Source organism: Thermobia domestica, chromosome 12 (assembly GCF_964235325.1).
Source record: "Thermobia domestica chromosome 12, izTheDome1.hap1.1, whole genome shotgun sequence".
Classification (NCBI taxonomy): Eukaryota; Metazoa; Arthropoda; class Insecta; order Zygentoma; family Lepismatidae; genus Thermobia; species Thermobia domestica.
This window is the reverse complement of record NC_137465.1, coordinates 138134577-138142844: the sequence shown is the minus strand read 5'-3', so window position 1 is coordinate 138142844 and position 8268 is coordinate 138134577. Positions and strand designations below refer to the sequence as shown.

Here is an 8268-nt window from a genome sequence, read left to right as displayed (position 1 = left end):
TCAAGTCTGCCCCCATAACCTCTAAACCAGCACTTGAACATCGAACTCTATTTTCTGATTTTCACGAGATAACATTTTGGGTACCAATCGCGCTGACACCTTTCTGAATCCCAAGTGTTCATGCACAATGGTTTCCACTGTGTCTATAGAGATGTGCATCATGTCTGCTAACTGTTGCACCGTGACTCGTCTGTCTGCTATAATCGCATCATGCACAGCATCAGTGTTTTCTGGGGTGCATTCTGTTGTTGGAGGACCAAAACCAGGGGCCTGTTGACAGCTTTTCCTGCCGCAATGGAAGTCGCGGCACCAGTTCTTTACCACCTGGTAGGAAGGAGACCCATCACCCGACACACTGATCATGTCCTCATGAATTACCTTTGGGCTTAACCTCTTTTTCTGGAGGTGCTTGATAAGAGCTCGTTGTTCGGTTTTCTCTATTTTACAAGCTAGGTGCCACCTCTCACACCTGAAACGACAAAAAAGAATATTAATATAGCAGCTATGGTTCTGAAATTTAGCATATAGGCCTCTAGGACATTAGGCTACAATATCTCTCATCAGCTATCCCAGCTCAAGTATTTTAAATATGCCGGGAACAATAATTATTGAACCTCCCTTGTACGTTAAGATAATAGACATGTAAGGGATATGAAATTTGGTATATAAATCTCACTTATTCTAAACAAGTGGGAATATACCATAACGTTTCCGAAAATTAAGACGCAGCGTTGAAATCAATTCTTGAAAACAAATAGTTCTTGGTCGACAATGGATTTTATCATTTCAATTTCATTGAAATGCATATTTTAAGAGGTTAATGCTTTAAATTTTTCGCCAAGAATAATCCCATTAACGTATTCATGCCTTGCAAAGATCGAAAACAAAAGATGCAATGTGAGGTGGGAGGCTGAGCAAATATAGGGGTCTTGGAGCGAAGTCCCCAGAGTCGAAGACTACTTTATACGTTTTTTTTTACACATTATCAGCATCTGAACCCGCTCGGAAAAGAAGAAAGAAGCCAGGGACTTGTGTGCTAGGTATCATCCCGACAGTGTAAATGAGGACTCAGACCAAGGTAAACTTACTCAGGATGGCTGGCATGAAAAAAACTGTTACCCATTTTGGATCAAGTTGTCTCCACCGGAAATCGAACTCTAGATCGCTATTCGGCGAGAACGTTAGCGAATGCAACACGAGGCCGTCGCTCCACACGGGTAAGGTACTATGTTAAAGAAAAAGTAACGTTTCCAGTTCAGCAAGCTATTCTAACGGAGTGCGGTGGAGTTGTTACTCATGATGGCCACTCCTGGGACTACAGTTGACTTCTTTTTTGTCGATACACTATCACAAGCTGTACACGTCCGTCAGACAGAATGAGATCAGTACACAGAAGTACTTTCAGAGCTGGTGGATTCTCGACTTCTTCCACACTCCCAGGAAGACATAAATAACGCTATAGCCACACTAGAAAAACATATCCTGACAGCACTGAAAGTAGCATCCAGCACACAATCATGACCACAGCAACCGGCGGATTCAGAAGTCCGAACTACTTCATTTATACATCTAAAAAAATGAAGCAGGAAATCTGGCAGAGGCAGGACATTCAGACTGCATACGTCTTTGAAACCCCCTATTAACCAGAGTGAAAAAGGCTTATTCGCAGACATCTGTACAATTGGAACTCCACACTCCAAGAAATGGACATGACATTCAGAGACATTTGGAGACTGGTCAGAAACCTCGTCCGACTTTCAGGCCCACCATGCGCCCAACAACACTGCGACCTCCACAGACTGGTAAACAATTTGAAATAACAAGCCACACTCATCACTGATTATCGTGAGGAATTTGTTCAACACAATCCTCTACAACTTGATGCAGCAACCATGGATACAGTACAGCAATACCTACATACCTCCAATGTGCCTCAAATAATGCTTAAGTTTTGGACATTAGTGTACTAAAAGATATCGATTTGATTCCTCTTTCAAATGACACTGTCGTTCGCAGAATTAATGATAGGACAGGCAGATAATTTCAGTTAATGAAACGAATTACAGTCCTTCTTACGGATTACAAATAGGGAAGTTACTGAACTCACTAATGATGTGCAATTGATGTGCTACGTTAGATATGCGCATAGTGAAGAAACACAGAACGATATTCTAAAATTTTGTAGTACTTTGACAATCCGAATAAGTGTAGAAGAAATATTTCACTCTCTCGATACTCACATAAGAAAAAGGGACCCAGTGGGAAAAAATGTGTGCCTTATGTTCAGTTAGAGCCCGCACTTTTACGGACAGACAAAGTGGTGTTGTATTTATCGTGACAAGAAGCAACTCCAGGTATGTAGTTTGTGGATTATTTTATAAGTAGAGCAGCATTGGACTCCAAAGAAAATCCTCCAGCATTTAAAACTGCTAAATAATGCTGTAAAGTAGTTAATTTTATTAAGGGTCGACCATTAAATAACAGATTGTTTTTCATATTGCGCGATGAAATGGGTACTGGATATACACATCTTTTGTTTCATTCTGAAATTTACTGGTTTTCCATCGACAAAATTATTAGAATTACGGTACCAACTTTTATTATTTCTATGGAAACATACTTCTGATTTGAATCACTCATTGTTAACGAAGCATATTTACTTGAATTATCCTGAGAGATCTAGTGACTATAAGCCTCAAATATATCTATATTTCAAATTTATTTTACAGTCTTGAAATGGAAACAAACCTTTTTAAGAAATTCACGAGTCGACAAAAATATCAATTTCCACTGAAAATGATTCCAATGCTTGAAATTGTGCAAATTGCCTGTTTTTTTTAATGTAACTAATCTGTAGTGCCGTTTTTCTCGTATGCTTTTATTTGTGGTAACTTTCAATTTGTCGTAACAATGAAATTTTCTTAATCTAATTTAGAAACTGAATATCTGAAAGATATTTAGAAAAAAGAGAAAAAGTTAATTAAACTTTTAAATGAAAATGAGCTATTCCATGATGTGTTAGTCTCAATTCTGGATCTCACCTTCTGTGGGAAGTGAACTTCCAGTATTACCTGAAGAAGCACAGAAAATCATAATATAATTTTCAGCAATCTGTCTTTGTGAAAAATGGATTTTCATTACTGGTTCAACTAGAAGCAAAGTACAGAAACCAAATTAATATGTGTACCAATCTACGACTAAATTTAACTAATATTGAGTCAGATATCCCGGAACTTTAGGCAACAAGCTCGACCACCTCATCAAAAGTGAGTAATAACCTAATTACATAATTAATTTCGTAAATAAACATTATTTATCTGTTCTAAATATGATTTGACTTTTAAATAGTTTACGTCTAATTTAATAACAGTGTTTCCACAAAAATTAAAAATTAGATCATAATATTCAATATGTTCCAAATGTTAAGAATATACAATGGAAAATGGACTTGTAAAACTGATAGTCTGTAGAAATATTTCAGATATTGTAGTGGTCCGCGAGTTTCAAACGGTTGAGAAACGCTACTATATTGTATTTATAATTGAATAGAATAGCACGCTCACAATTAACTTAAGAAGAGTTTATATTAATGAAAAAGATTGTCTTCAAAGTATTGTTTGATCGAAAGTACAAGAAAACCAAACGAGAAATGTGGAATTGGTGTAACCTTTCTGACAATGACAGCCAGCACTAGAAAATTTTGTTTAATCTTCCCTACAACGCTATTTTCCTATTTATTGCAAAGTTGTTCAGAACCCTCAGAGAGATTATTACATCCAACATCAATTAGAAGTTCTTTTCACGAACACCTTCAGGGCTAGTTTGGTTTAACTTTGATTGTTGTTTCCTAACTTCTTTTAAATATTTAATACTGCTTAATGGAGAGTTGAAACCCTAATTGAATTCTGTCTTGAACTACTACCTTTTAATATTTCAAAACATTTGCAACCTAAATAGCATATAAATATTGTAATATCATATTCTTCAAACACAACCAACACAAAGAACCCTACATAATGGTTATTTTACGAGTTTTCTTTTCCAAGCTGTGTGTTTCTTGTTCATGAATATTTACATGAGTACTTTTTTTATGAATTGCTAGTAGAATACTGATTCCTTTAAGTATACCTATTCGTAAAAAAATAAAAAAAAGAAACTTGATTTAGGTTAGCGCATGCATATCTAATATAATTTAAATGTAGTCCCTTAATTTTATATGACAACAGGATATTTCTTGTGTACAAGAGTAATTCTTAGATCTAAATTAGGAGTTTTACTGAGAAACACTGTAGTGCCCAGGTATTTCATGTGTGCTACAAGTGATCAGCTAGTAGTGATATAATAATAATAATAATAATAATAATAATAATAATAATAATAATAATAATAATAATAATAATAATAATAATAATAACAATAATAATAACTTATACCAGAACATCGGACTTCGGCAAACTTACACCACAGAAAATCGAACTTAATTATTCGTTATGGTGGCAAATATATGTATAAATCACCACTCAGTGAGTTGACTTCTGTTTAGGAGTACACCATTCCACTAATTTAGAGAAATGGTCTGCTGGAAATACTAAATGTTACTATAGTAGTTCTTACATTCTTTAATTAGACCGTATTTCTGAATTTTGTGTCGATCATCTTATGAACTGAAGACGAAGAAATTGAATGTAAACATTTACTCTTCTTACTTTTTACTTATCTTTAAGTTGTCTTTTCTCGAACTGTGCACCACGCATATCAAGTGGAAAATCCTGTAAACGTTAAACTCTTGTGTATGAATGTTGTGTTTTCAGATGTTCCTATGTTATCTTTATTTTTCTCAAGTGATGAAAACAGAACCTGTTTGGATGATTCGGTTTTGTATGATACAAATAATACTCAATTTTTGTACTGGGAGTACTATCTCGAGAACTATCACGTGTCACGTACTCTCGACAATGTAATGTTATTTTTTTCTTTATTCCTAACGCGAAACATTAATGTTTTACTCATTTTAGATTAAATAATTTAAGTAGCCCACACAAACTTGGAAATTCGTTTGGATTTTTCAGTTACAATTTTTAATAACCCTAGAAATTTCAAGTATTTATATACTCAGCTTGGCGCGTCCTTAATTGAATGTACTAACAAAGCCAACAAAGTGATATACGCATTTTTGAGATTGTAGTGGTTCAGAGAAAGAGCTTTCACCTCTGATGTGTGGAGTCCCTGGTTCGATACCAGAACGCATCAACTGAACTTCGTAGTGGATAAACAACATATAAGTGGATCCTCCCATTTCCTCCCATTTTTTCATTCCACAATTAAGATCTCTATCTCTATTAACGTTTCTCGTAGCCTTGAAGGCTAAGAATGAATAGTAATATATACAAACACCATTTTTTTTTTACCTTAAAAATACTTACACTCTAAGTAATTCAGTTGAAGTAATCAATATTTTAATTACTCCTCTAATTCAAATACAGGGGTCCTCTTGAAATTGAAGTTTATTTATCACACAAGATTTTGGGTTTTACCGGCATTTCAAGAACAATTAAAGTTTTCAATACACTCATTTCCCTAATCACATATACTTATGATGGCAGTGTACCGGACTCTTAAATCGCTTTTTTTGTGTATGTGACATTGAAATTATTTAGAGTTCATACTTACAACCTCCTGACTCATACTTAGTCTCACTACCCGCTCTCTTACTGAGTTTGTCTTTGGACTATGTAACCATGAAGTTATACAATCTCATTACACGTGTTTACCTACAATTTGACGTATATAATTCCATTGACGTATATAATCGGACTGTAACTGACGTCGGTAAGTATCCGTAATATCCGTTTAACTACACCTTTTATTTTAATTAAAGTTATGGTATTACGCTAATTACTAACCTTTTGCCTTTGATAACAATGTACGGCTAAAATTATACTTCTCCTTTATATTTACCCTTCCGGGCGGTGGAAAACATTCTTCTTTGAGTATGACTAATTTCCAAGGTCAAATCTGCTCACAAAATACCATTCCGATTATGTGAATTCAGTTGCTGATAATGATTGCTAGCACTGAATTCAGCACCAAAAGAAATAGAGAAAAAGAGGGTGTTTAGTGTCAGACTATACAGGCTGGGAGTTAAATGGGGGCAAATGGCGAAGATAGAACGTAGAAAATGCCTAGAAATGCCATGTAAATTTTGAAAGGAATAGAGGGATTGAGGTCAAATGTTGGATATGAGGAATGCATGTAGAGCTCCACTGAATAGGCGTAATATGAATCATGGGGGACATCTGAAAAGCCGCCATATTGGAATTAGCGCAAGAAGAATAAACGGGAAAAGGGGCCATGTGACATACGGCTCTTGACGCACACCGTCTATTGTAACAAGTAATTAGAATCAACATGGGGAAGCTAATTAGTGAAAATAATTAAAACTATTTCTAAACTATCATTTTATTGGAATTAATTGACTAAAGAAAGGAGTGTTAGCTGGATTGGTAATCACAACAATTTAACTGAGTGCAACTAGGTTGGACACGAGCGTCTGCATAATAATTGGACCAATCAGCTTCCATGAGTATATGAACAGCAGCATAATATTAGTCTTTCATGAATGAGCTTGTGATTTGGATAACAAAGTTACAACTTAACTCTTCTCATCATAAATGAATAACACCTAATTTATGTAATTTAATAATTACAAATAAACACATGTCCAGGCACATAGGCCTAAGGTGCTGAGAATAATTTGATTGGACTAATGCTGCTACTGATAGTCATTTTATAGAAATTAGAAACAACATAGAAATAGTTCCAACTTACACGTTTGTAGCCATTTGAAATCCAGTGATAAAGAAACAAGACAAATATTGACTCGTGACTACAGAATCGGTATTCGAACGCGACTAACAGAGTTCCGTCGACGTAAGACAACCCATCCTCTGGTAGAGTTTACCAGAGATTATATACACATTTGTTTACCACTTTTCATCCTTCTGTTATCCTGGCCAAGAAAAGTTGTTTTCTGTGACATATGTTACGGAAGTCCTTGTTTCTCTAGTCACTAATGTTTTACTGAACGTGTATATTTTCCACTACACAAATGGTTTATGCTTATTCTGGTTGTCATTTCACTTGGCATGTTTATGTTTTAAAATCGTTTATGTTCTTGTTGTATCCGTGAATACTCTTTCAAAACGTCTTAAAATAAATTGTTTTGTGAAAAACACTAAAAAATTTTGATCTAGCCTTGTATTCATGTAATAATTGAAATCAATAGTGGCCAATGCAGTGTATTTATATATCATGTTGTGTCCATGGATGGGAATGAGTTCCATGTGTCTCCTCTGCACCGAGTTATGTGGCCATTTTCCAGCCAACGAACGTTCCGATACTCCCAATATTCGTTCATATGCTGGTAAAAGTTCAAATATGTCCAAGGACAACTTGAAAGAGTTCATGACAGACGTTTACTGGCCATCTATGGAGCAGGCTAAACTGCTGCTGCTCGTTGATACTTGGAGAACCAATAAAGATGAAGAGTTTGTAGAGAAACCGGGCAATCAATTTACCCGATTCATTATTCCTAATGGTTGCACATCACTCATAATGTGCGTTGCTAAATGATACGACCAGTGCATTACGGTACGAAAAGTGTATGCAAAGTGATGGAAGTTAACTAGATTAGATAGTTAGTGTAACACTGACAATAAATCACATTAAATCAAGCAAGTAGTACATTTATTGCATAGCACAATATGTAGAACTACAAGAAAAAATGGGTATGCTGTGAAATGCATTGTTGCAAAATGATACGCCCACTGCATTTAATACCCTATGTATGAACCATTGTTCACTGCTAGTTGAAACACGCGGACAAATATGGCATTCACTAGGTTCTATAACGTGGAAATGCCAAGTGCATCCCATGTAGCAATAATACCATCTGTCAAAGACTCGACACTATCGTATTGTCGACCTCCAACATACACTTGTCGTCACAACACACCCCAAACATTTTTCATTGGATTCAGATCCAGGGAGATTGCAGGCTAATCCATTACGTTCACGTTTTTGTAGTCAAACCATTATTTTGTAGAATTGGCCACATGTATTGGGGAATTATCTTGTTGAAAGACCAACGAAGGTCCACCAATTGCAGTAGAGAAGAGGAGCAGATTATCTTAGAGCAAAGCTTGATAATCAGTGTCCTTCATACGGCAAGAAAACCAAGCTAGATTGGTTTTACCATAAGATCCAAAC

General features: G+C 35.6%; 1 long non-coding RNA gene across 1 annotated transcript in view; it reads left to right on the top strand.

The window, feature by feature from the left end:
* Window positions 1-2650: 2650 nt before the first annotated feature.
* LOC145665794 (uncharacterized) overlaps window positions 2651-8268 on the top strand; it is a 28143-nt gene continuing 22525 nt past the window's right edge. The window contains exon 1 of the long non-coding RNA XR_014127652.1: window positions 2651-3266. This is a non-coding gene — a long non-coding RNA (uncharacterized LOC145665794). The remainder of the gene's footprint in view (window positions 3267-8268) is intronic.